The following is a 27,171-nucleotide window of genomic DNA, read 5'->3' as shown; positions in this document are numbered from 1 at the left end:
GAAGCAACCAAAATGCTCGAGAAGCTGATCAACACTCAGCTTTCAGATTTTCTTGAGCAATACAGGCTGCTGCATACTAGTCCATCTGGTTTTTGCCCCAAAACAGAACTGAGAGGGCCCTACTGGAAGCATCTGACTACATAAAATTGACAATGGACCAAAGTATAAAAAAAACAGATATTAATAGACTAATCAGCAACCTTTGATACCATCTCCAATCATATTCTCCTGCAACGCCTCAGGAATATTGGTTGAGTGCCAGGCTTTAGGGTGGATCATTTTTTAATTTTTTTTGGGGGAAAATAGAGAGCTGCCGTTCGGATGACATCTTTCTCCTCTGCTACCAAATCACTGATGTTTGGGGTGACACAGGCTCATCTAAGCCCAACTTATTCAATATCTATGCTATCCTGCTCGGTCCCTTAGTTGAGTAGTCTGGATTTAAAGTGGTTTCCTATGTGGACGAAAAACAGCTGCTCCTTTCGTTTGAGAAAGAGTCTGTTGCAGATCAAGAACATTTAAAGCCTAGTTAAGGGCACTTCCTGATAGAATGATCATAAGTAATTTGAAACTCAATTCAGATAAAAACCGAAATTCTTCGGTTAGGGTCCTTCCAAACTAAATGGTGGGGCAGCTGTGAGCTTCCCCCAGTTTGCTGCAGTTGGAAAGAATCTGGGGGTTAAATTTGGCAATAAGTTATCTTTTCAAGCAGAGGTGTTCTAAGTGTTGGGTTCCTGGTTTGTTTTGCTTGGTGCCCTAAGAAAGTTCCTTCTTCTTCCATTGTATTGTTGGAAGACAGTGGTCCATGCCACATATCACCTTGAGACTGGACTATGTTAAAGTGTTGTACTTGTATCTACCTAGACGCTTTATTAAACTTCTGCAAGTTGTTCAGAATGCAGCAGTGTATCTAATCCTGAAAATCTCTTGGTGCGCTTCGGTCTCGTTCCACCTCAAGACTCTACATTGGCTGCTGGTCAAGAAGAGGATTCTGTTCAAGGTCTTGGTTTAGGCTAATAGGCCATTCTACTCTGGGGCCTCCAGTATCTTTCTGATGGGCTTCGTGCCAGAGCCCTTCAATCATCCCATGCTCATTAGGCTTTGGTCCCGAAACGTAGGCACACGAGAAAATAAAGGTTGCTCCTTCTCTTATCTGTTCACTTAAGCCTGAAACTAGCTACCAGCCAAGCTCCATACCATTAACAATGAGCTGCATTTCTGGAATTTGCTGAAAACCTGTTAGTGGTCTATAGCTCTGAGTTCTGTGACTCCACTTCAGGACTGGAAGGCTGCCGGGATGCACTGTGTACTCCATGAAACCTTTTCATTCATAAGCTAACAGTCAAAATGCATCCACTCAAACACCACTCAACATTTATATAACTACATTTCTCAGGAATTACTGATCGGATTTACACCAATCCAAGAAAAGTCACTCCTCAGAGTAATGATCGGTTTTCATATCAAGTTCGGTGAAATTCAATTTTTGCTGTAGCAGAAAGTAAAGGTTGTTATTGAAGCTAAAATGGAAAACACTCAATTTTGTTTGAATCCTGCATGGATATGCGCAAAAACTTACAAATGCAGACACATAGCCAGTTTTGCAATTTGATTGCAAAGTTTTGTGCTGGTTCATCAAAAATGCTTTGGAGGTACAAGTAAAGCAAAAACACATTTTAAAACTAAAGTCAGACCCAATCCTAACTAAAGAGTTCCTACTGCCAAGTTCAAGACATACAACAATCGCTCCATAATAATAGCAGTCTGCATGAGCTCAAGCAAGTGCTTCCCCTGCCAACAACTTACCCTCACTCAGGTGTATAAATACAAAAAAAAAAAAAAAAAAAAAAAACTGTCAGCACTCTCAATTATGTGCCCTATGATATTACTATGTTGTTATGATACATGCCAAGGACACAAAGTGGGAGGAGGCCTAATCTTTTTACATACTTCAGGTTGGCAGTTCCCCTTCTTCCAGAAGGTGATGGCCTTCCTGATTCAAAGACAATGCTGATGAAAATCAAGCTGAGACTTGAGAAATATGTATTTTTATTGGTACTTTACTGAATAACATTGTGTCCTTGCATGGCAGTGACCATGCTAATGGACATAAATGTATAATCAAATCTCTTTAGGAGCTTCAAGTTGAAAACATGTTTCATCACTAACCTAGACTTTAAGATTTTAAAAACAAACATATCACAAAGGATTATATACCAATAAATCAGATTACTGTGTTGAGTAGCTTGGGTGATGAACCCTGTGATTTCGGAGACACACACCACAACAGTGTGCGGATGCTTGAATATTACAGCTGGGGCTTTAACAGACATTCTGCTCTCTTCCTAAATAAATTCCAGTCAGACGCTCAAGGGCAGTGAGCCTCATTGCACCACTGCTAGGACCTGTTAAGATACTAGCTTTTTCAGGAAGGTAACATGATACTAAAGGTTCCACCCTCATTTTTCCCCCTCAACATTTTTTCTGCTCTTTTTCCCCACCCTCACCATACACAGTTTTGTCATCAAAGATGTAATTTCAGTTTTCATAAGTAATATTATAAATAATGTCACAGAACGTCATAAGTGTGGTAATATGTGAGGCCATAAGCAGTGCATGGCAAGGGCGTGCGTTATGGTTACTTGAAATACCTATAACTGGGGAATTTGAGTGTTATTATTATTATTATTTTTTTTAATGTTACATTTAAACTGAGATTTTCACCTCACTAGAACGTCACTTCACCCTTTGTTTTTTCCCTGAATTGTTCCAATCTTGTTCCACATTTCAGGTCGTTATATTTGCTTCACTGGAACCATATGCATAATTGCTCCAGCTACACTTAATGGCAGACTAATCTAAGCACAAACGGGTACTCACTCTACTTGTTTTTCTTCCTTTGCATTACTTCTAAAACGCATCACTCCCTATCGCCCCTCTCTCACCACGGTGACAGAAACTACCCCCACGTTTTGAGCCATATCCATCACAGCAATTGTACCTAGTGCAGTACGTGCTTGCCTTTGAGTCTTCCGCCTGGCTTTTTTTTTTTTTTTTTGAGCCAGCAAACCATAGCATGAATCACCTTCACAAAACGTCCTTTCACGTTCTATCCCCTTTCATTCCACCCACTGCCTACTACTTCCATAGACCATCTCTTGTAAACACCACTCCCTAAGGTCTAGCTACAAAACACATTAATATTCTGCACTTCCCAATCGCCTGCTACACTCTAATTCGAGAGACACGTGCAAAATCGTTTTCCTCTTGCGAGTCCGACTGTGTCACTTTTTCCAGTGCACCTTCTGCTTGCACGAATCATTCGTTCAACAGACTATACATCCCCATTCACATACAAAACACTTTACCAAAGAAACGTCTCTTAGACAGCCACATGCTCCAATTTCAGAACTTTCGACTTCTGGCCTGCTCCCTTGCCTACAATAATGCAGCGTCCAGCTAGCCGATCCTCGGCAACTAGAATTGCCTCTGCAGGGTTTACGTGACAAGTGTCTACGTTAGAATCATTTCCTCGACTTTTTTTGCACTGCACTAAAATAGGACCCAAAGGCATGTATATAGGGGAAAACCTCCACATGGCAGCTATGTGCTCACAGCCTAAAGAGGAGGAACATTTATTTATTCAAATAGCCATGTCTTTAGCATCTTGAAATAAGAGCTGACCCCGTCGTCGCAGGTCTCCTAGCAAGTCCGCCATTTGCCGGCAACATCCCCAAATTGCCCTTTTTGTATAAAGTACCAGTTCCACCTATACAACGTTATATTACAACAAATCCGAACAACTCGGAAACACAGACTAGAACTCTCAGTACGTTCATCCTACTCGCTAACCTTTGCTGCTTCTAACACAGACTTTCTAAGAGAAAGCATTCTTGGAATAACAGGCACGCGGCCACAAATTACTTTCATGGATCTCGGACAGCTAATGGATTTCCATTTTTAACCAGAGAACTATTTTGCAACTTTATGGTTATAATAAGTACCAATAGGTTTGGGTGAGGTATAACGAGCAGATGCGTTTGCTGCTCTGTGCGCCATCATTCAAGTGCACTTATCATTGTATGCACCGTGTACAATGTTAGCAATAACGTAATGTAATATCGGTTTTCCTCCCTTCCGCTAAAAAGACACATGGCATTACACATTAAATATTGTACTTTCAGCAGTAGAGGAGAGATATACTGCAAATCAAGGAAGGAATTCGTGGCCATACAGAGACATTAGACTAAAAGCTGAGCTCATTCAAAAAGACACAGAACTTCAAGGTGATTTGCAAAATTTATTTTTAATGTATGATTGAGGAGGTGTTTTATTCCTTATACAAAGTAGGCTTTCAAGCTGCCTCATTAAGGCATGAATAGCTCATTTAGTCTCAGATTTTTCTCAGCGTGCGGCTTTCTTTTTCCGATTATAAACTCTCAAGTAGTCTGTAAATGAAAAGAAAAACCAGCACTGGCAATGCCAACAGGTCTGGCTTATAATCAAGACTACTGGAATTACGTGGCAGGAGAGGGCCAAATTATGCGGAAGGGCTGTCAGAATTATGCAGCAAGAAAAGGCAAGTTATATAGTATAATAATAATGTGGCATCATTCTGGTATAGTACTGTTTCATTATTTTGTCATTTATACTTTTAATTAACACTCTTTTGGCATTGTTTGTATCTCACTGGCACCAGTTTAACACCCAAGTATAGAAATAAGCAACAGAAAGGTGGCCAGTCGACCTTTTCAAAGAGCCTCTCACTGCAAGGCACCATGTGCCACTGCATTTTTATCAACTTTTGAACCGTTTGGGCTATAAACAATTTTTATTTTTGTTAAAATCTGCATAAAAAGATGGATTATGTGGTAAATGCAGCAAATCTATAACTATGTGGAAAATGCTGCAACCCATAGTCCCAATCTGTATGCCATCATGGATGGAAGCAGAGGGTAAATGGCACTCTTTCAGACCCAAAAGTAAGAGTTGATTCAAAGCTCTATATATATTTTGGAAGAGTTACTCAGTACAACAAGAAGTAGGGCGAATAAATGTATGAGGAAAGAGGCCCTATTTAGGGCCAACAGGAGAAACAAGAAGAATAAATGTAGATTCTTCAATACTTTCCACAATCAACATGAGAAACTTAGATCTATTTTGAAGAAGCACTGCCACTTTATTAAGAATTTTTCCATAATCGGGAAAGAGTACCTAGGAGACCCCAGATTACAGTCGGGAAGGAGTATTCAATGAGAGATCAATAGGTGAAGAGAGAGGTTAAGGAAGAGAAAGGAATATGGCTGAAACCCAAAGAAGGTTTTACCAAGTGTAAGGCATTTTGAATTGGAGTAAGTAAAAAAAAAAAAAAAAAAAAAAAAAAAAAAACCACACAACTCCTTTCAACAAGAAAATTAAGATTAAAAAAAGTCCTGAACAGCAAAACTGAATTTGCAGTCTACATGCTGACGTGTCCCTGACTCAAAACACATATAGGAAGCACAATCCTGCCTGTACACATATTAATCCTACAATATTTGAAGGCTGTAAGAAATAACAACACTAGCTTCCCAGTGGCCTGGCACTTTCAGAACTTCCACAAAAGAGACAAGATACTGGTAAGGAACGGTGTGATTGACAGTGTACCAAAACGTGCAAAAGGACGACCTAGGGAAAATAAAAAAAGAGCTTATAAAACCTCAGTGTCTCAATACTGATGAGGAAATATATGTTCATTTGTGAACGGTCACTGTTATAGCCGATTTTAAATTGTATTGTTGCTGTACATTTTTTGAAATATGTTATTTTTAAATATATTTTTAAATACGTGTCTTTCAAAACAATACTGGGCGGCTAGGATTATGGACTGAACAATCACATTTTTTAAATTAGTTTGGAAGATTTTTCATTTGAATCAAATGAGTGAAAATATGACTTGGTCGCAGAGCCTACTGGGGCAGTATTGAGTGGAAAGAGGGATCATTTCTGCCAGCGACAGCCATGACAAACTTGTAACATTTCCTATGACAACTTGCTAGAGACTTTCTAATCATCGGTAGCTGAGCCTAACGGATCAGTGTTATGGAATATGGAGATGTTTGCTGCTAGCTGTAGCCCTTTGGGTCATATGAATGAGTAAAAAATATTTCCGCTAGCCGTATACCAAAGAATCCAGCAATCACCTTTGAATCATGTTGATTGTGATAATTTAAGGAAATTGTACTATTTTAGTATGAAATTGTAACGGTGCACATATTTTTTACAGATTGATATTGTGGGTATGACGTGTTTATAAATGACAAAACATTGCACCTGTTATTGTATCTTATGGCAATGAGTTTACTATGTTCATGTCTTTCCAACTTAAAGTATTTAAGTAAACAATATGGTGGGCAGCTTTGTGATGAAGGCTGAAAAGCCAAAACGCATTGATGTGATTTACTCAGCAAAAGTGCAGTGGTGCTTATTAACATTTGCTCTAGCAAACTGCTGAGACCTGAGTGGAAAAGATATATAAAATTACTAAAAAAACAAAAGGTTAGAGTAACATTACAGGTAGGAATTGGAAAATTATCTTACTTTATACTGAGAAAAAAAAATGATAAAGTCACTGAAAAAATGTTAAAGGGGCGTACAGTTAGGTGAAAATATCAGTTAAAACATAACGAACTAACAAAATTACTGAAATTCACCAGCTACGGTAATGTCAAGTAGCTATAACTCATGCCCTAAACTAACAGATTCTTGCCCTGCAGAGTGCTATCAATGATGTCACTTGGGATGTCGTTAGGGATGTTAATGCAGTCATTGAACAGGTCATGAGTGATGTAATATGTGAGAGTACAAGCAATACACTGCGAGAGGGCATATGTTAATACAAAGAAAAAAAAACATATTCCAAGCAACAAAAACATGGTGTATCTTGCAACATTCAGCTCCAACACGAACCTAAAGATGCAGCTGAGAGGACTGTTGGGCTCAAGGACATACCTAAATATACTAGCAGTTAATCTCCATTACAGAGAGTCCTCCCGCACGCGACAGCCTTGTGTTGTGATGTGACCTTCTGCAACGAACACTCATCTACAATAAAAGGTATTTTTAAAAATCTCAGTTAAGACCTTCCTCTTCAGTGTTTGCCAAACTAGACTCTGAAAATGAAGATTAACCAGCCCAATCGAATATCTTTTGTGCCAGAAAGAGAAGGAGTCGGGCAGAAGAACACTACAGTCTACAAACCAAGTTTAACTGACCCATTCCTGAACATTATTTGCCAACACTAGCAAGTACTTAGGTTTCAGCTGTTTAATAAAAGCTTGAAACTAAATCTTGATGCTACAGAACGCACTACATGAATAACTGGTACCTATAAAAGTGCAAGTTGAGGGCCAAAGTTCTTCTGTGTTCTTCTGTGTTCTTCTGGTCTCCTGTTCTTCCGGTCTTCTATCTTCTGCCTTCGGCTCTTCTGCCTCCTCCGTCTTCTTCTCCCCGCGCCTGCCCTCCTGCTCCTGCCTCATCCCCCTCCCTCACTCGCCTCCCCCCTCTCTATCACCCCTATCTAACCCGTTCGCTATCTATCTCCCTCACTCCTCCTATATACCTATCTCTCTATCCCACTATCTAACTCTCTCACTCTCCACCTCCTCCTATCTACCTATCTCTCTATCTCTCTATCGATTTTCTCTATCTATTTCTCTATCTCTCCCCCCCTTCCCGCCACTATTACCTATCTTCCTATCCTCTCACTCTACCTCTCACCCACCTCTACAACCCCCCCTCCCCTATCTTCACAACCCTACTCCTATCTTTCTCCCTAATCTCCTAAACCTCCTAACACTCACCCCCCTCCACCCTTAAACCCCCCTCCTGCAGCTCTTCTCACTCTACCTGTCCCCCCCTCCCTCGCGCTTTCCCGCCGCGACCTCCTGCACGCCCCCGCCCCCCAGCTCCCATTCGCCCCCAGCTGACCCCTCCCCCCCTCCTACCTCATATGGCGGCCGCTGCGCGACAGTGGTAGCGACCCTTGACCCAAGGGTAGGTCGCTCCCCCTGCCGCTGCAGCTCCTCCAGCTCCTCCAGGTTCCTGAGTTCCTGAGACCCACCTCACAGTAAGTACCCCTCACCTCCCAGCCCCTCGCTCTGCCCCGCGCTACTCACCCTCTCTCCTGCTCCTTTTCTTCTTCTCTGTTCTTCCTCCTCGCTCCTCGTCTGTAATCTTCTTCTGTACTCTTCTTTTCCCAGTCTTCTCCCTTCTTCTCCCTCATCTTCTTCTGTGGTCTTCTCCCTTCTTCTCCCTCATCTTCTTCTGTGGTCTTCTCCCTTCTTCTCCCTCATCTTCTTCTGTGGTCTTCTCCCTTATCTTCTTCTGTGGTCTTCTGCCTTCTGTTCTTCGTTTTCTGTATCTTCTTCTGTGGTCTTCTGCCTTCTGTTCTTCGTTTTCTGTATCTTCTTCTGTGGTCTTCTGCCTTCTGTTCTTCGTTTTCTGTATCTTCTTCTGTGGTCTTCTGCCTTCTGCTCTTCGTTTTCTGTATCTTCTTCTGTGGTCTTCTGTGGTCTTCTGCCTTCGTTTTCTGTATCTTCTTCTGTTCTTCGTTTTCTGTATCTTCTTCTGTGTTCTTCTGTGGTCTTCTGCCTTCTGTTCTTCGTTTTCTGTATCTTCTTCTGTGGTCTTCTGCCTTCTGTTCTTCGTTTTCTGTATCTTCTTCTGTGTTCTTCTGTGTTCTTCGTTTTCTGTATCTTCTTCTGTGTTCTTCTGCCTTCTGTTCTTCGTTTTCTGTATCTTCTTCTGTGGTCTTCTGCCTTCTGTTCTTTGTTTTCTGTATCTTCTTCTGTGTTCTTCCGGGTCTCCTGGTCTTCCGGGTCTTCTGCCTTCGGCTCTTCTGCCTCCTCTGTCTTCTTCTCCCCGCGCCTGCCCTCCTGCTCCTGCCTCATCCCCCTCCCTCACTCGCCTCCCCCCTCTCTATCACCCCTATCTAACCCGTTCGCTATCTACCTCCCTCACTCCTCCTATCTATCTATCTCTCTATCTCACTATCTAACTCCCTCACTCTCCACCTCCTCCTATCTCCCTATCTCCCTATCTCCCTATCTCCCTATCTCCCTATCTCCCTATCTCCCTATCTCCCTATCTCCCTATCTCCCTATCTCCCTATCTCCCTATCTCCCTATCTCCCTATCTCCCTATCTCTCTATCTCTCTATCTCTCTATCTCCCTATCTCTCTATCTCCCTATCTCTCTATCTCCCTATCTCTCTATCTCTCTATCTACCTATCTCTCTATCTCTCTATCTACCTATCTACCTATCTACCTATCTCTCTATCTACCTATCTCTCTATCTAACTCCCTCACTCTCCACCTCCTCCTATCTACCTATCTCTCTATCTACCTATCTCTCTATCTACCTATCTCTCTATCTACCTATCTCTCTATCTCTCTATCTATCGATCTCTCTATCTATCGATCTTCTCTATCTATCGATCTTCTCTATCTATCGATCTTCTCTATCTATCGATCTTCTCTATCTATCGATCTTCTCTATCTATCGATTTTCTCTATCTATTTCTCTATCTCTCCCCCCTTCCCACCACTATTACCTATCTTCCTATCCTCTCACTCTACCTCTCACCCTCACCCACCTCTACAACCCCCCCCCCTATCTTCACAACCCTACTCCTATCCTTCTCCCTAATCTCCTAAACCTCCTAACACTCACCCCCCTCCACCCTTAAACCCCCCTCCCCCAGCTCTTCTCACTCTACCTGTCCCCCCCTTCCTCGCGCTTTCCCGCCGCGACCTCCTGCACGCCCCCGCCCCCCAGCTCCCATTCGCCCCCAGCTGACCCTCCTACCTCATATGGCGGCCGCTGCGTGATTGCGCGCCAGAGGCAAGCCCGTCTGCGCCCAGACCCCTGGTCCCCAGCTCTCCCAAGCCCCGCTGATCCGCTACGACCCCACCACCCTCCACGCCCTCAACCCAGGATGCTCCAACACCTGCTTCCAAGCTCACCCCAAACGCACCCATGGACCCTTCGCCTGCAACTCCTGAAAAACGCATCTTCCACCACGCAACTACCACGACCACAAGCCCACGCGCCATCAACCACCTCAAGTGCATCCTGGTCAACGCTCGTTCCGTCCACAAGCACGCCGTTGAACTCTGGGACCTCCTAGACTACACAGCCCCGGACGTCGCCTTCATCACGGAGACCTGGATGAACGCCTCCTCTGCTCCAGACATCGCCACCGCCATCCCCGAAGGCTACAAGATCTCCAGAAAAGACCGCTCCAAACAAGTAGGAGGCGGTATCGCCATCGTCTTCAAAGACTCCATCAGCGTCACCACCTCCACCGAAGACACCCCTCTCGCCGCTGAACACCTGCATTTTCAGATTCGCACCGACCCGAGGGCCACCCTCAGAGGATCCCTCGTCTACCGTCCTCCCGGACCGCACTCCCCATTCAGCGTCACCATCGCCGACTTCATCTCCCCGCACGCCCTCGCCTCACCGGACTACATCCTCCTAGGCGACCTCAACTTTCATCTGGAACAAAACAACGACCCCAACACCACCACCCTGCTCGACAACCTCGGCCTCAAACAACTGGTGAACACCGCCACCCACATCGCCGGACACACGCTCGACCCTATCTTCTCCGCCAGCAAACACATCTTCTTCAGCCACACCTCCGCTCTACACTGGACCGACCACAGCTGTGTCCACTTCACATTCCGACGCGAGACCCGCCACCTCCGCACTCAACCCATCCCTCGTCGACAGTGGAACAAGATCCCCGAAGAGCAACTCTTCTCCGCACTCGCCACCAACCAACCCACCCTCACCACCGACCCAGCCCTCAGCCTCACAAACTGGATCTCCAACTGCGCAGACAACCTTGCTCCCCTCAAACGCACGCATCGACAGACCAACACCAAAAAACCTCTCTGGTTCCCTGACACCCTCAAAGAATCAAAGAAAACTTGTCGCGCTCTCGAGAAGGCCTGGCGCAAGGACCACACCGCTGACAACATGACCGCCCTCAAGAACGCTACCCGCGAACACCACCAGCTGATCCGCGCTGCTAAAAGGAACTTTTTCACCGACAGACTGGACAAAAACAGCCACAACAGCAGAGAACTCTTCAGCATCGTCAAGAATTCTCCAACCCCGTCACGCCCTCACAGGATTTGTGCGAATCCCTCGCCACCTTCTTCCACCGCAAGATCAGCGACCTCCACGACAGCTTCGGACACCAGACCCAACCAAACACCACCGAACCCCCGACCATCACCCTCAACAACTGGACCCACATCAACACTGAAGAAACCAAATCCACCATGAACTCTATCCACTCCGGCGCCCCTTCGGACCCCTGCCCTCACTTCATCTTTAACAAAGCCGACGACATCATCGCCCCGCACCTCCAGGCCGTCATCAACTCTTCTTTTTCTTCTGCTACCTTCCCCGAATGCTGGAAACACGCTGAAGTCAACGCCATACTAAAGAAACCTACGGCTGACCCGAGCGACCTGAAAAACTTCGGCCCCATCTCTCTCCTGCCTTTCCCAGCCAAGGTAATAGAGAAGACCGTCAACAAACAGCTGACCACCTTCCTGGAAAACAACAACCTGCTCGACCCTTCCCAAACCGGATTCCGAACCAACCACAGCACGGAAACCGCCCTCATCTCAGTCACAGACGACATCAGAACCCTGATGGACAACGGTGAAACAGTCGCCCTCATTCTCCTCGACCTTTCGGCTGCCTTTGACACCGTCTGTCACCGCACCCTAATCACCCGCCTCCGCTCCACCGGGATCCAAGGCCAGGCCCTGGACTGGATCGCCTCCTTCCTCTTAAACCGTTCCCAAAGAGTTTACCTCCCTCCGTTTCGCTCAGTACCCACCGAGATCATCTGCGGCGTACCCCAAGGATCATCACTCAGCCCGACACTCTTCAATGTCTACATGAGCCCCCTCGCCAACATCGTACGCAAGCACGACATCATCATCACCTCCTATGCCGACGACACCCAACTTATACTCTCCCTCACTAAGGACCCCGCCAGCGCCAAGACCAACCTACAAGAGGGTATGAAGGACGTCGCAGATTGGATGAGGATCAGCCGCCTAAAGCTGAACTCTGAAAAAACGGAAGTCCTCGGCAACACCCCATCCGCCTGGGACGACTCCTGGTGGCCCTCGGCACCGCAACGGCCCCCGCAGACCACGCCCGCAACCTCGTCTTCATCTTGGACCCTCTTCTCACCATGACCAAGCAAGTCAACGCCGTGTCCTCCGCCTGCTTCCTCAACCTCCGCAAGATCTTCCGCTGGATCCCCGCCGACACTAGAAAAACCGTGACCCACGCCCTCGTCATGAGCCGCCTGGACTACAGCAACACCCTCTACGCTGGAACCACAGCCAAACTCCAAAATCGCCTGCAACGCATTCAAAACGCCTCAGCCCGCCTCATCCTCGACGTACCCTGCAACAGCCACATCTCCGCACACCTGAGACACCTGCATTGGCTCCCAGTCAGCAAAAGGATCACCTTTCGACTTCTCACCCACGCACACAAAGCCCTCCACGACAAGGGACCGGAATACCTCAACCGACGCCTCAGCTTCTACGTCCCCACCCGCCTCCTCCGTTCCTCTGGCCTCGCACTCGCTTCCGTCCCTCGCATCCGCCGCTCCACGGCGGGTGGGAGATCTTTCTCCTTCCTGGCGGCCAGGACCTGGAACTCCCTCCCCACCAGCCTCAGGACCACCCAGGACCACTCCGCTTTCCGGAGACTCCTAAAGACCTGGCTTTTCGAGCAGCAGTAACCCCCTCTTTCCCCTAGCGCCTTGAGACCCGCACGGGTGAGTAGCGCGCTTTATAAATGTTAATGATTTGATTTGAAAGAAAGGCTTTATAAACATTTAGCTGTGGAATGCTGTCATATTCTGCCTAAGATGTACCCATGAGGCTAGTAGATCTCTCACTTCTCTGCAACACAACGGGCCACACCACACCACATAAAACCACTCAAGCCAACCCTGTCTTTAGTCCATATTTGACACCCCAATAAGTCTTCTCTACACAGCCGCCTAGAGGGACATAATCTACAACTGTGTTACAACAGTGCCCTTCATGGATAATGCAGATGTGCTGTTCACAGATTTCCCTAGCTAGAGTGAAACATAAACTAGGGTACCTTCTATGAAATAAAAAACCCAAAAAAGTGACTAATACAAGATTTGGGCTTCTACATTAGAGGGCCCCACTAATTAAACTGAATTGAATTATAGGTGGAAATTATGCATATTCATATTTAAAATATTTTTGGTGTTTAAGCAATGTATTAAAAATGGTATGGAAACCAAAGCTTTGTTTGTAATGAAATGCATCCGTTTTAATAAACTGGAGCTTATACATAAAATTCTCCACAACACTGTCATACTCCACTACACTCAAGCACTGCAAGTACTATGACCCTCAATCAGCATGGTATACTGAGGAATCTGTAAAGCTAGTTCTGTATAGCATAAAATCCAATACACCACAAGCTACTTTACTCTAACCCCTCCCTATTTAATGGCCAACTCTGAAATCTGGATTGACTCAAAAGATACCAACTAACCAGTTGCATTCCACATGGAACTATCCCAACTTCATCCACTAAGCCAGACATTCAAGCAGTAGCAGTGGTTTTGGATTACTACTAGACAAACCACTCACATTGCCACCATCACTAATCCTTGACTCTCCGTCACCTCTATGAACATAATGTTCAATAGAATCGCTTCTTTGCTTCACATTGATGAATCATCACCCATCTGGCTTCATCTGATGACCTGGATCATGGCTCTAGCTCTTCTTGCCAATCCTCCTTAATTTTAACAATTCTACTCTAGATCTGAAACACCACCAAAAGGTCCTTCATTTCAAACCTAGCAAAAGCAATCATCTGAACTTACATCCTAATGCAAGGGTGTAAACTTCCATTTGGGGTCATTAGACAAACACAGCTAATTAACCACACCCCTCACCACCATCAGAATTCCATTATCCTAGAGAAAAGCACTGAATCCCAAGCAGCACATAGGCTACCTATGAAAATGTCGCACTTTAAAGATTTTTGGAGAGATGTCCTGTGACTCGTTGAAATGAAAGGAGGAGTTCCATCTAGATGAGGGAGAATCAACTGCCAATCATTAGAATGAAAGTGGCAGTTTTGCAAGTGAGTCAGACCACTCACCACCGCTATGATTTTTTTTTTTTTTTTTTTTTTAATGCCTAGCTACCAACTACAAATGGGCAAAAAATAGTACTTCCTTTCTGGGCAACAAGGTAGCACAACTCTCATTAGGTGCAATTAGTATGCCAATACTTGTTTTCAGGTCGAGCACGCAGGCACTTTAACCTGTTGTAAGTATGGTGGGCTTTTAACCACGCCCATCACTTTCACTCATTCGTGGGCTTGTCGTTCAGAAATTCTTTATCATCATTGGTCAATGCTTTACGTTTGTCACTCTTTGGGGCAGTTTTGTTACCGCCTTGTACACCGACTCTGTTACATGGATAATTGCTTGTTTGCCGATATGGTTGAGTGTAAGCAAACTTTTTTCCTTTTGTGTCTCTCCTGCGCACACTCATGCTCATTGCGGCCAGGACGCTTTGATTCGGCTTGTTTATGTCAACTATTTTACTTTTCATTTTCAATTTATGTGGCAAGAAAAGTTCAGTTAGGAATTTACAATGCTAATAGCTCTAACGTGAGAAAATGCGAGACCAATTGCATTATAAATGCTTGTTTCCAAATCCATCTTCAAAGGATGCTCTGAAAGTTTCAGAACTAAGTGCCAATAGACATAGAGCTGAGCAGTCAAAGCCATCCCAATCCTGGAAAGGAGCCAACATGCCACACCAGGACCAACAAAAACACAGCCTTCCAGAGTGCAGGCAAAAATCAATTAAAAGTCTTCTGTTCAATGTGCTAAGATGCTTTTCGCCAATATTCTTCTACTAGATGTTAAAGACGGAAGAGAGTACATTTTGTGAAACCAAGAGAGCCTAAAAAGTAGAACTGGGACGATACACTGCCTGCAAATATACTATGTTCTGAAATAAGGAATCAATCATTTAAGAGACAATCATCTTGAGTACAAGACATTTTTTAAAGTGGGCTTTTCCAATAAGCCTTAGGGTAACGGTCAGAACACTCAACTGAATTAGAATAGGACCAGTTAAAAACTACTCATGCCTGCGAGCTGAATTAGCATCCAAGATTCACACTGCACTGCATACCTTAGAACTTTAATAAAACCTAAATAAACAACAAAGAGCGGCAGACATGATGGAAATGTTTACTCCAGATGACACAGGAATTCAAATAACCACCTGTGAGAGAAATAGTATGCCATGCGAGCTCGCAAGTCAAAATAACATTTTAGGGATGTGCGCTAATTTGGAAAAATCTTCCCAATCACTGCGAAAGTGGATAATCAGAGTTGTGCTTTAATAGATGGTAAAATAGTATTTGTGTATTTAGCGGAACAGCTTTTCACAGAGCTGATGTAACGAAGATGTAGGAGAGCCAGGAGTCTCCAATTTTCTGTAATCGTCCCAAACATGTAATAGCACTCATGAGCCTTAAGCAATACGCATCTTTTTGACCACATGTGCCAACTAATAATTGTGTTTAAGAGAGCGGTAGGAGTTCGATATTGTGATATATGACATTCTAGGACTTAAGTGGCTGCTGTGATGTAAGCTATTTTAGATATTCTTCAAGACTTTGATGACACAGGTAGCAATTACAATCCATACCAACCAACTAACTAAACATCATCTCTCTTAAACATCCATGGGGTGTAATTGAATACAAACTTACAATCTTCAAATTCGAAGAGGTAATGTCATTAAGAACTGAGACACAATAGTCAGTGATTAGCTATACATCAATCTCCATCCAAGCTGAAGAACAAAAACAATGCCTGTTTGAGCACAACTGAAGATTGAACTTTGAAAATCGTGTAATCTGGATGCTACAACGTTTGTTGAACAGATTCATTTAGACTTCCGACAGGTAACATGGTGCAGCCAAAACATGGTCATCATGTCTCAAATAGAAAGGGTAAATCCATATTAAAATAAATTTTGATTAAAAATAAAAAGTCTAGGGTAGGAAGGGGAAGCACAGAATGCTATATAGATTGGGGGCCCTGGTGAGTATATTTTATGGCGATTGTGCTCGTTTGTACAATGGACATGGCTAGCGGGCCTGTGTCCACACGGGCATGTCTCTGGCCTGCCCACTATATTTATGTACTATGGCAAGGGTCTCAAACCTTTTCTATAATAAGAGCTACTTATGTTCAATGAAATTCAAAGAGAGCTACTAACGTTATTAGTGACTACAACAGAAAAGATTACATTACTGGCCACCATGTCCAAGATTACTGTCAGTAATCATTACATTGCCAGGAGTAATGCAAAAAAGCCTTTGCAAATATGTTATGCCTCTACATAATTAATATATCTATACTAGCTGTAGCTGCAGTGCCTCCTCCTCAATGCCACATGATTTATCACTCAAATATCAGCTTGAAATATATTTTAGAAATTCAGCCATTTTCTTCAAATATCAGCCTATGTGCTCTGAAAATAAACAAGTCTTGAATATACACTCTCAATATTGGTGTATGTATATGAATTCAACCAAGCAGACGCTTCTGATTTAGTAGGCAGGCCTGCACAAAGAAGAGCTACTTACAGCGAGCTGGAGAACTACCAGTAGCTCACAAGCTACTTGTTGTAGAAGCCTGAACTATTGACTTTATGATGTAGCAGGAGAACACTTGTTCCCAGTTGAAGTCATGGTCCCAAAAACCTGTCAATCCACAGTCTTCCATAATGAAACATGACAAAACAATGGCGTTGTTTGCTGATAAACAGAGGAGGACCAGGAGGTAAAAGGGCTGAAGTCACCATTACAAAATAAAATATCAGTCACTCTGTTTTATTCAACTAAACACACACTTTCCTGCAGAAATAACTGTGACACAAGTAAGAGAAAGTTTAATAAATCCTAAAAATCCCTCTAGTCTTAGATCAGTGGTTTCCCAACCTGTGACCGGGGACCCAAGGAGGTCCGTGAAGCCTCCTCAGGAGGTCCGTCACTGCTTATAAAAGTAACTAATATTAACAGATTAATAAAGTGTATATAAATAAAGTACCTAAATGTACAATTGAACATTTTAAAATGTACTGTAAATGTCAAGGATTTTTTAACTGGAGGATAAAAATTAAATTTGTATTCTCAGATGGATTTGTGGGTGCAATGGAGGTGCATCAAATAGAATGTGGAAATGGACGATGTGTGGCTTCAATTGAATTTAGAAAAGCTCCAACCTTCCTATTTTTTTTATTTTTTTTAAATTGTATTTGTTTGGAAGTTAAACAAAATGTGTGATCATTTCTGTACGTGTTTGAAGGAATGCATGTTTCTGTATGTTTTGTGTATTGTTTTGCATTTCAAATCATCAACAATGTTTAGGCCTGGGTCCCTGACTTCCAGTAATGACTCAGTGGGGGTCCCCAGCCTCCAATAATGATTCAGTGGGGGTCCACAGAAGTCAGAAGGTTGGGAACCACTGTCTTAGATCACTTCGCCTGGCAATTAACCTTTGTTATTATGGCAGCTGAGAACATGTGTCATTAGCAGAGGCGCGGCTTGGAATCCTGAAAGCTATAAAGTGGGTATGTGCACACGATGCAGTGCACACCAACAGTTTGTGTCTGTATGAAATGTGAATGAATCCCTCAACCAGCTGAGAAGAGCTGAATGGTCCTGACTGGCGTGTCGACAGTAAAACTGCTAGTGTTTGTTTCATGCCAAGTAAACAAGTGTGAGACACGGAAAAAAGAGAAAGTTATCTTGTTAGTGAAAGGGATTTTTTTTCAGGATCAGCATCAAGAATTTACATTTAAATTACCTGCCCTATATGTGCAGAACAGCTGAACTCTTTGCATATGTTTTTCAAACAAGATTCATATCAATATACACATAATATATACCTACACACATACACACATAAAAAAAAAAAAAAAAAAGTAAACTTGACCATTTACTGTAACATACACATGTTCCTGTTAAAGTGAGGGGAATGATACGGCTGCAATGTCACTTCAGGTGACAATTGTCTGTGACATTCATTACACGTCATCTACACTCATTAATTTGGCAGAATCTTCTATTACTGACAATGGCATAGGATATGTCTTTTGAGCTTTTAATGAAAAGGAATATATAAATGTTTCCCCTAACACTTCTGCATGAATGTGTTATTAATATCATACAGCTGTTACCCTTACAAAAACATGTCTGCGAGCGAAACCCAAACACTCAGCTGATTACACAGACACCAGAAATAGTCACGCTTAAAGGGAGTGACTGAGGTGTACCAACAAAAGCATTCGGAGCAAGGAAAGATTGTTTTTTAATGAATGGAGGAAGTGGCTTTTTCTTTCAGCCTAATATAAAAATACAAATAAACTAACTGCATGCAAAGACATGAGCCTAAATCACTCTAAACTTAAAAAGCCCATATGTACTCCGTGAAAATTGATTTTCAACACTGGATTGACAAAACAATTGTCTACAAGACCTTTTTTTTAAATAATTGAGTGGGCTTTGGTTTCACCCAGAGGAGTACTTCTTTCTCACCTTATGCTACTGACTGTTTGGTGCATCACACGTCTCCCATAAGGAGCTTAAACTGCTTAGGGGATTTTTTCATCTAAAAAGGTACAACTCGTCATATGTTGTATTCTTTACATCATAGATGCAGTTTCATCTTTTGTGTAGGTGTTTTTTTGACTTGCAGGCATTTTTAAGGGGCCATCTAGTGAAAGATTTAAAAATAGGTTTCACAAACCAGCCAGGCATTCCAAAGCCCACAGGGATGTGGAGTTCCTATCACCCAAAACATGTTATTTGGTGTCAAAGACAACAAGTTTCCATGTTTATTTTGTCCTTGGGATAAGTAGGCCCAACCTCCTGCAGCACAAACCCTTTGGCTGTCAGTTTACAGAGAAGGCAACTGTCTGCACTATAGGTAATATGTGTTTCCATAAGTTAATGCGGTTTGAACTTGTATTTATGGTTCATTAATGAAAAGCCTTCATTATTAGGGTGAGCACTGTAAATAAACGTTTTAAGGTCACACTGCACTACAAGAGTCATCCAAATAAAAAAAATAAAAAAATAAAACAGGTACACACGTTTGAAAATAAATTAACAATATGAGGCTAATGCTCCCGGAATACTCTCTGATAAGATGCAAATGTTTGCAGAAGCTTGTAAGCAAAAGTGATTATTCTTTGCTTTCAACAAACCATGTTGATAAAAAAAAAAAAAAAAAAATGCAAGTGGGATTTTTTTTCTTTTCGCTACTATGAAATTTTAGGTGCTATTTCTTTGAAGCTTCATTTAGTAAAATATGTTGATGCATGCTAATAGAATTTCAGTGTAGCCATTTTCAACAAGATTATGGAAGCATTAAAATAAACAAGCACTGGCAAATCCAACCAGTCCAACATTTTTTGTTTTCGTCAATGCTTGTCTTGTTTTGACATGGATGTGGGAGCTGCCAGGCCCTCACTGTTGTAACAAACACTGGCAAAGAGGAAAAAAAAAGTTTGGGGTCTCAAAAAGCACACACTCACCAGTGGCGTAACAGACCCCGCAGTCCCGGGACATCTTGTTTGGGGTCAAGGGCAACAAGTTTTTATGTTTACTTTGTCCTTGGGACAAGTAGGCCCAACCCCCTGCAGCACAAACCCTTTGGCTGCCTGTTTACACAGAGTTGAACTCTCTGCAGTTGAGGTAATGCGTTTCCTAAAGATAATGCTGTTCGAACTTGTATTTATGGTTCATTATTTGAAAGCCTTCATTATTAGGGTGCGTGCTGTAAATAAATGTTTTAAGGTCACACTTCACTACTGACATTGGTTCCAGTACAAAAAAAAAAAACGTGTACACACATGTTTGAAAAGTTTAGGCTAAGAGGCTAAGTATAATGCTCCCAGAATGCTCTCTGATTATATGCAAATGAAGTGTCATTTAGTCAAATGTGTTGATGCATGCTAGTATTTCCCAAAAATATTTCTAATGGAAAATCAGTGTAACCATTTTCAACACGATTATGGGAAGCATGAAAATAAACAAACACAGCCAACTGATCTGACATATTTTTAGAAGTCTTTTAGTTTCATCAATGCGTGTCTTGTTTTGACATGGCTTTTGTAACACTTTATTGTTGTGGGAGCTACCAGGCCCTCAACATTGTAACAAACATTGGCAAACCCCCCCCAAAAAGTTTTTGAACTCTTAAAGCACACGTTGCCACCAGCGGCATAACAAAGGCCCCGCAGCCACCCTCCAGGGGGCCCCGTCAGCACAGCACCTGCCCTGAGTGAGTCTGGAGAGGGGGCTCCTCCATGTTCTTTTCAAAGGGGCACCCTCCAGTTTCGTTACGTCACTGATTGCCACTGTAGTTCCTGACACTGAACAAAACTACTTTGTGTGGCAATATGCTCCTTGTGGAAGAGCAGAATGCGATCACTCACAGTAAAGCCAGCCGAAAGAGAGAGAAATAGAAGTTTAATAAAAACAAAATGTCTTTGTTAACACCAGACCTAATTAGGGACCAAGACCCACATGTAGGTAGCTTTTTGCATGTCGCAAATAGCGACTTTCACTGTTTGCGACGTGCAAAAAGCACATTGCGATGCACAAACCCAGTTTTGCGATTCAGTAACCTGGTTACCGAATCACAAAACGGGTTTGCGACTCGCAATTAGTAAGGGGTGTTCCCTTCCTAATTGCAACTCGCAGTGCAATGTAGGATTGTTTTGTGACCGCGAACGCGGGCGCAAACCAATCGCAGTTTGCACCCATTTCAAATGGGTGCTAACACTTTCGCAAAAGGGAAGGGATCCCCATGGGACCCCTTTCCCATTGTGAATGTCACTGTAAACATTTTTTCAGAGCAAGCAGTGGTCCTGTGGACCACTGCCTGCTTGAAAAAATGAAACGAAAACGTTTCATTTTTCGTTTTTGTTATGCATCTCGTTTTCCTTTAAGGAAAACGGGCTGCATTACAAAAAAATAAAGCAGTCACAGACATGGTGGTCTGCTGTCTCCAGCAGGCCACCATTCGTGAGGGGGTAGCAAATTCCGACCCACCTCATGATTATTCATGATGTGGGCATTTGCGAAGCCCTTGCGAATCACAGATGGTGTCAAGGACACCATCCTACATTCGGATTTGCGACTCGCAATTTGCAGGTCACAAATCTGAACCTACCTACTTGTGGCCCCAAATTCTTAAAGAAAGTCACAAAAGTGCACCCGTGGTATATGTCGTACCCCTATAAAATATTTGTGAACTGTATTTTAGGGTGGGTAAATACGATGTGTAGATTTGCTCATGTGAAAATCTATTGAGAATTTGCAAGTTCATTTTCCCTCCAGCCACTTTCTTCCCAACCCTGGAAGAAGTTCTAATTCTGCCATTGTCAGGAGTAAATGTCCAACCTTTCTTATTATGGGAAAATATTAGAGAGAAGCTGGTAAAAATCTTTAAAACATGCAGGTTAGTAGCTTTGCAGACTCAAGGGCATTCCAGCCCTGGAACTATTGCTTACTGCTTCCTCCAGCCCCAGTATGCAGATCTGCAGAAAGGTGGCAAAATAAGGAAATTGCTACAGTAGGGATTGAAACTCCAAGTATTCACGCCCTACTATGGTTATAGCCCTGGCATAATCAGAGAGGCTATTAATTGCTGCCATAATTTGTCGCCACACTACATGGCACCAAAGGGACAAGTAGATCTTTTTACAGGACAAGTAGATTTGAGAAGCAACCTGTCCCCTGGACAAGTAGATATTTTAATAAATTCCACACCCCTGGTGGCGCCATCCAAATTCATTGTCCCACCGATTGCCACAGTGGTTCCTGGCACTGAACAAAACTACTTTGTGTGCCAATATGCTCCTTGTGGAAGAGCAGAATGTGATCACGCACAGTAAAGTCAGCCAATAGAGAGAGAAATCGAAGTTTATAAAAAACAAAATGTCTTTGTTAATTCCAGACCTAATTAGGAACCAACTCTTAAAGAACACCATAAAAGTGCACCCATGGTATATGTCTTTGAATTAGTGGCTTTCATGAATTCATAAAGAACTTACAGAAGTAGACCAGGAAATCGTAATCCTAAAAAATTATTTGTAAACAGTTTTTTAGCACGAGCAAATATGCATGTGTAAATTTGCTTATGTGTAAATCTATTGAGCGTTTACAAATTCACTTTCCCTCTAATCACTCCCCCCTCCCCCCCCCCCCCCAACCCCCACAACCCTGGTAGAACTTCTACTTCTACCCTAGTCAGGAGTACATTTCCAACCTTTCTCATTAAGGGAGAAGAGATGGTGAAAATCCTTTAAACATGCAAGTTAGTATATTTGCAGACTCAAAGGTATTCCAGCCCTGGAACTATTGCTTACTATTTCCTCCAGCCCCAGTATGTACATCTGCAGAAAGGTGGCAAAATAAGGAAATTGCTATTGTAGTGATTTAAATTGCAAGTATTCAAGCCCTACTAATGTAGTGGCCCTGGCATAATCAGAGAGGCTATTATCAGAGCTCCTACATAATGAGATTGCTGCCATAATTTGTCGTCGCACTACATGGCACCAAAGGGACAAGTAATTTTTTTATTAAAGTACACACCCCTGAAAGTCCATATTGCTGATGTAAGATTGGGCATAAGAAAAAGCTTTTCTTGAATGGCTGTTTCATATGTTTTAGTCAGGACTCCAAACGCAAGCAAGACCCTTTGCCAATTCTTGTTAAATGTAATTAGCATGTACATGTTTAAATGGGACTTTGAAATGGGGCCTTACATCGATTTGTATATATAATCTTCACTTTACACACACAAACACAGATTGATTTATTTACTACTGTAACAATCCATAAAAACAATCCATGTCAGTGATGTAATCCCTGTTTACATTTCAAAGTTTTACTTCATCTTGCATTCCTCAGAGAATTTTGTTTTTCCAGATGCGTGTAGTTTTTTCAAGCAACACAGGACTGTTTATAGTGCATACTGTGAAGTGACTTGCCTCCAGGTGTTTGGGTGATTTGTGGGTTGGTGTTCATGAGAGGGCATGATTGAGAGCCCTGGAATTAAGTCTGCAGGCAGTACAGGTTTCTCACCTTCCCAGAGTCATGCAGATGTTAATACTACATGCTCATCCTGTCTTTGGCCTCTCGTCAGAGCACAGTGAACAACAGTCAAATGTGTAACACTTGTAATTATCATTTCATGTGAAAGTGTGTGATGGAAGAATATACAGCTCATCTGCTAAAATAGTGCAAGGCCCAAAGGTTGGAAAGAAAGATAGAAAGAAGTGATACAAGGAAGTACAAGAAGGAAAGTATGACAGTGATGAAGAGGAAAGATGTCAGGAAAAAGAAGCACTTGCAATGCAATAGGTCTCACATTTGCTTGAGTTAGAGCTATTGGCATTGTAAATTGATAACTGGACATTTCTTGCCACATAAAGTGGTCAACCCTGCCTCATAATTGTCTTTTCCTGCCACATAATTCCAGTGGCCCTGCAAATAACTAAAGCACTTCCATTCACCTTATTTCTCTATCTGTAGCCAAAAATGAAAATGTTGCCACTTAGCACCCTGATTTAAATCTGCCATGCTAATTCCAATAGAATATCACTTTCACCACTCCACCACCAGAGTTGATGGCTGGCTAACACTTCCCAAAATAAGACAGCCATGGAGGAGTAACAAGAGAAATAAACTAGAAGGGTCACCCAAACATATCAAGAGTGTTGTAACAGTCATAGTGTAATAATGATGTTAACTTGGCCTGAATCATGGTCATATTTGCAATAAGGAGAGATTTATAAAACAAATACAATTATCATATAAACCAAATAAAATCCTTTATCAGAAATTAACGTTTGACATTACACTGTAATGCTCAGAACAGCCCCCAGAGGACCCTACAATGAAAATAGCATTTATAAGAAACATGGTCATGTAACCATATAGTTAGCCCCTAGAGGGCATGCCCACATGAAAAGAAAATGTCAGAATGTAATACACTGTAACCATATATTTAGCTCCTACAGGGTATAGCGCCTTATGCATTTTCTGAGCTAACAGGTGTACTGCAATGATATTACAAACAAGGCCCTTAAAACACAAACTACTCCAAGCGGTAAAACAAACGTTTCAGCAGTGAGAGAGAGCTTAGAAAAAGACAATGTTGGAGGGGGTTATTATTTTGAGGTCCCCACTAACCTAGTGTAGGGACCCAGAGAGGATATGGACAGAAAGAGCATGTTGTGAATGTTTTGGCAGTGGTCTCTTTGTCCTAGGACCACCACAGGCTGAGTTATGACCAAAATGTTTTGTGAAAGTAATGCCCTGCAAAGCATTATGAGGTGAGTTGTTGTGTCTGTGAATACTGTAGTATTTTGACTGTAATGCTCAGAACAGCACTTAGAGGGCACCACAAAAAAAGCACTTGTAATAAACCTGGTCATGTGACCATATAGTTAGCCCCTAGAGGGCATAATCACATGAAAAGTGAATGGCAGGACGTAATGCAGTGTAACCATATATTTAGCCCCTAGAGGGTGTACTGCATTACACGTCGAAGGCTAGAAGGTCTAATGCAATGATATAACAAACAAGGCCCTTAAAACAAAATTACTGCCAGCTACAAAACAAATGTTTCAGCCATGAGAGAACTTAAAAAGGCAATGAATGATGGGAGCGGTTATTATTTTGGGGTCCCCAATAACCTAGTGTGGGGACCCAGAGATGATGTAAACAGAAAGAGCACACTGTGGTGAATGTTTTGAAGGTGGTCCAATTGTCCCAGGACCACCACAGGCTGAGTTATGATCCAAAACATTTTGTAAAAGTAATGCCCTGCAAATCATAATGGGGCAAGTTTCCGGGCCACGAATATTGTACTATGTCGATATGCTGACTGTAATGCTTAGAAAATCCCCTAGACAACAACACAATAAAAACAGCATTTGTAAGAAACAGTCATGTAACCATATAATTAGCCCCTGGAGGGCATACCCACATGAAAAGAGAATGGCAGAAAGTAATGCACTGTAACCATATATTTACCCCCTAAATGGCGTAGTGTCTTACACATTTTGCGAGCTAACAGGTCTACTGCAATGATATTACATACAAGGCCCTTAAAACACAAACTACTCCCAGCTGTAAAACAAAAGTACCAGCCATGAGGGAGCTTAAAAAGACACAGAAGTGGGAGGGGTCATTATTTTGGGGTTCCCACTAACCGAGTGTGGGGACCCAGAGATGATGCAGACACAAAGAGCATGTTGTTATGAATGTTTTAGTGGTGGGCACATTGTCCTAGGACTACCTCAGGCTCAGTTATAAGCAAAAATGTTTTCTCAAAGTAATGGCCAGTATAGCATTATGGGGCAAGTTTCGAAAGTGCAGTGAATATTGAATTATTGGCTCTCCTGCTTTGTCTGGAGAGCCGCTTTGAGGGTTTCTGTGTTTTTTATACAAAGCAATGTAGGAAGTTGGCTCTGTATGTGCTATTTCAAAGTAAGGAATAGCATGCACAGAGTCCAAGGGTTCCCCTTAGAGGTAAGATAGTGGCAAAAAGAGATAATACTAATGCTCTATTTTGTGGTAGTGTGGTCGAGCAGTAGGCTTATCCAAGGAGTAGTGTTAAGCATTTGTTGTACATACACATAGACAATAAATGAGGTACACACACTCAGAGACAAATCCAGCCAATAGGTTTTTATATAGAAAAATATCTTTTCTTAGTTTATTTTAAGAACCACAGGTTCAAATTCTACATGTAATATCTCATTCGAAAGGTATTGCAGGTAAGTACTTTAGGAACTTCAAATCATCAAAATTGCATGTATACTTTTCAAGTTATTCACAAATAGCTGTTTTAAAAGTGGACACTTAGTGCAATTTTCACAGTTCCTAGGGGAGGTAAGTATTTGTTAGGTTAACCAGGTAAGTAAGACACTTACAGGGCTTAGTTCTTGGTCCAAGGTAGCCCACCGTTGGGGGTTCAGAGCAACCCCAAAGTCACCACATCAGCAGCTCAGGGCCGGTCAGGTGCAGAGTTCAAAGTGGTGCCCAAAACACATAGGCTAGAATGGAGAGAAGGGGGTGCCCCGGTTCCGGTCTGCTTGCAGGTAAGTACCCGCGTCTTCGGAGGGCAGACCAGGGGGGTTTTGTAGGGCACCGGGGGGGACACAAGCCCACACAGAAATTTCACCCTCAGCAGCGCGGGGGCGGCCGGGTGCAGTGTAGAAACAAGCGTCGGGTTTGTAATGGAAGTCAATGGGAGATCTAGGGATCTCTTCAGCGCTGCAGGCAGGCAAGGGGGGGGTTCCTCGGGGAAACCTCCACTTGGTCAAGGGAGAGGGACTCCTGGGGGTCACTCCTCCAGTGAAAGTCCGGTCCTTCAGGTCCTGGGGGCTGCGGGTGCAGGGTCTCTCCCAGGTGTCGGGACTTAGGATTCAAAGAGTCGCGGTCAGGGGAAGCCTCGGGATTCCCTCTGCAGGCGGCGCTGTGGGGGCTCAGGGGGGACAGGTTTTTGTACTCACAGTCTCAGAGTAGTCCTGGGGTCCCTCCTGAGGTGTTGGATCGCCACCAGCCGAGTCGGGGTCGCCGGGTGCAGTGTTGCAAGTCTCACGCTTCTTGCGGGGAGCTTGCAGGGTTCTTTAAAGCTGCTGGAAACAAAGTTGCAGCTTTTCTTGGAGCAGGTCCGCTGTCCTCGGGAGTTTCTTGTCTTTTCGAAGCAGGGGCAGTCCTCAGAGGATGTCGAGGTCGCTGGTCCCTTTGGAAGGCGTCGCTGGAGCAGGATCTTTGGAAGGCAGGAGACAGGCCGGTGAGTTTCTGGAGCCAAGGCAGTTGTCGTCTTCTGGTCTTCCTCTGCAGGGGTTTTTCAGCTAGGCAGTCCTTCTTCTTGTAGTTGCAGGAATCTGATTTTCTAGGGTTCAGGGTAGCCCCTAAATACTAAATTTAAGGGCGTGTTTAGGTCTGGGGGGTTAGTAGCCAATGGC

The 27,171-nt window shown here is 43.2% G+C and overlaps 1 protein-coding gene across 1 annotated transcript in view; it reads right to left on the bottom strand.

The window, feature by feature from the left end:
* Positions 1-27,171, bottom strand: part of INIP (INTS3 and NABP interacting protein) — a 65,962-nt gene that overhangs the window by 30,534 nt on the left and 8,257 nt on the right. The gene's annotated exons all lie outside the window — the stretch shown is intronic.

This window comes from Pleurodeles waltl, chromosome 1_2 (assembly GCF_031143425.1).
Source record: "Pleurodeles waltl isolate 20211129_DDA chromosome 1_2, aPleWal1.hap1.20221129, whole genome shotgun sequence".
Taxonomy (NCBI): Eukaryota; Metazoa; Chordata; class Amphibia; order Caudata; family Salamandridae; genus Pleurodeles; species Pleurodeles waltl.
Note: the sequence above shows the minus strand (reverse complement) of the source record. Positions and strands in the feature narration are given on the sequence as shown.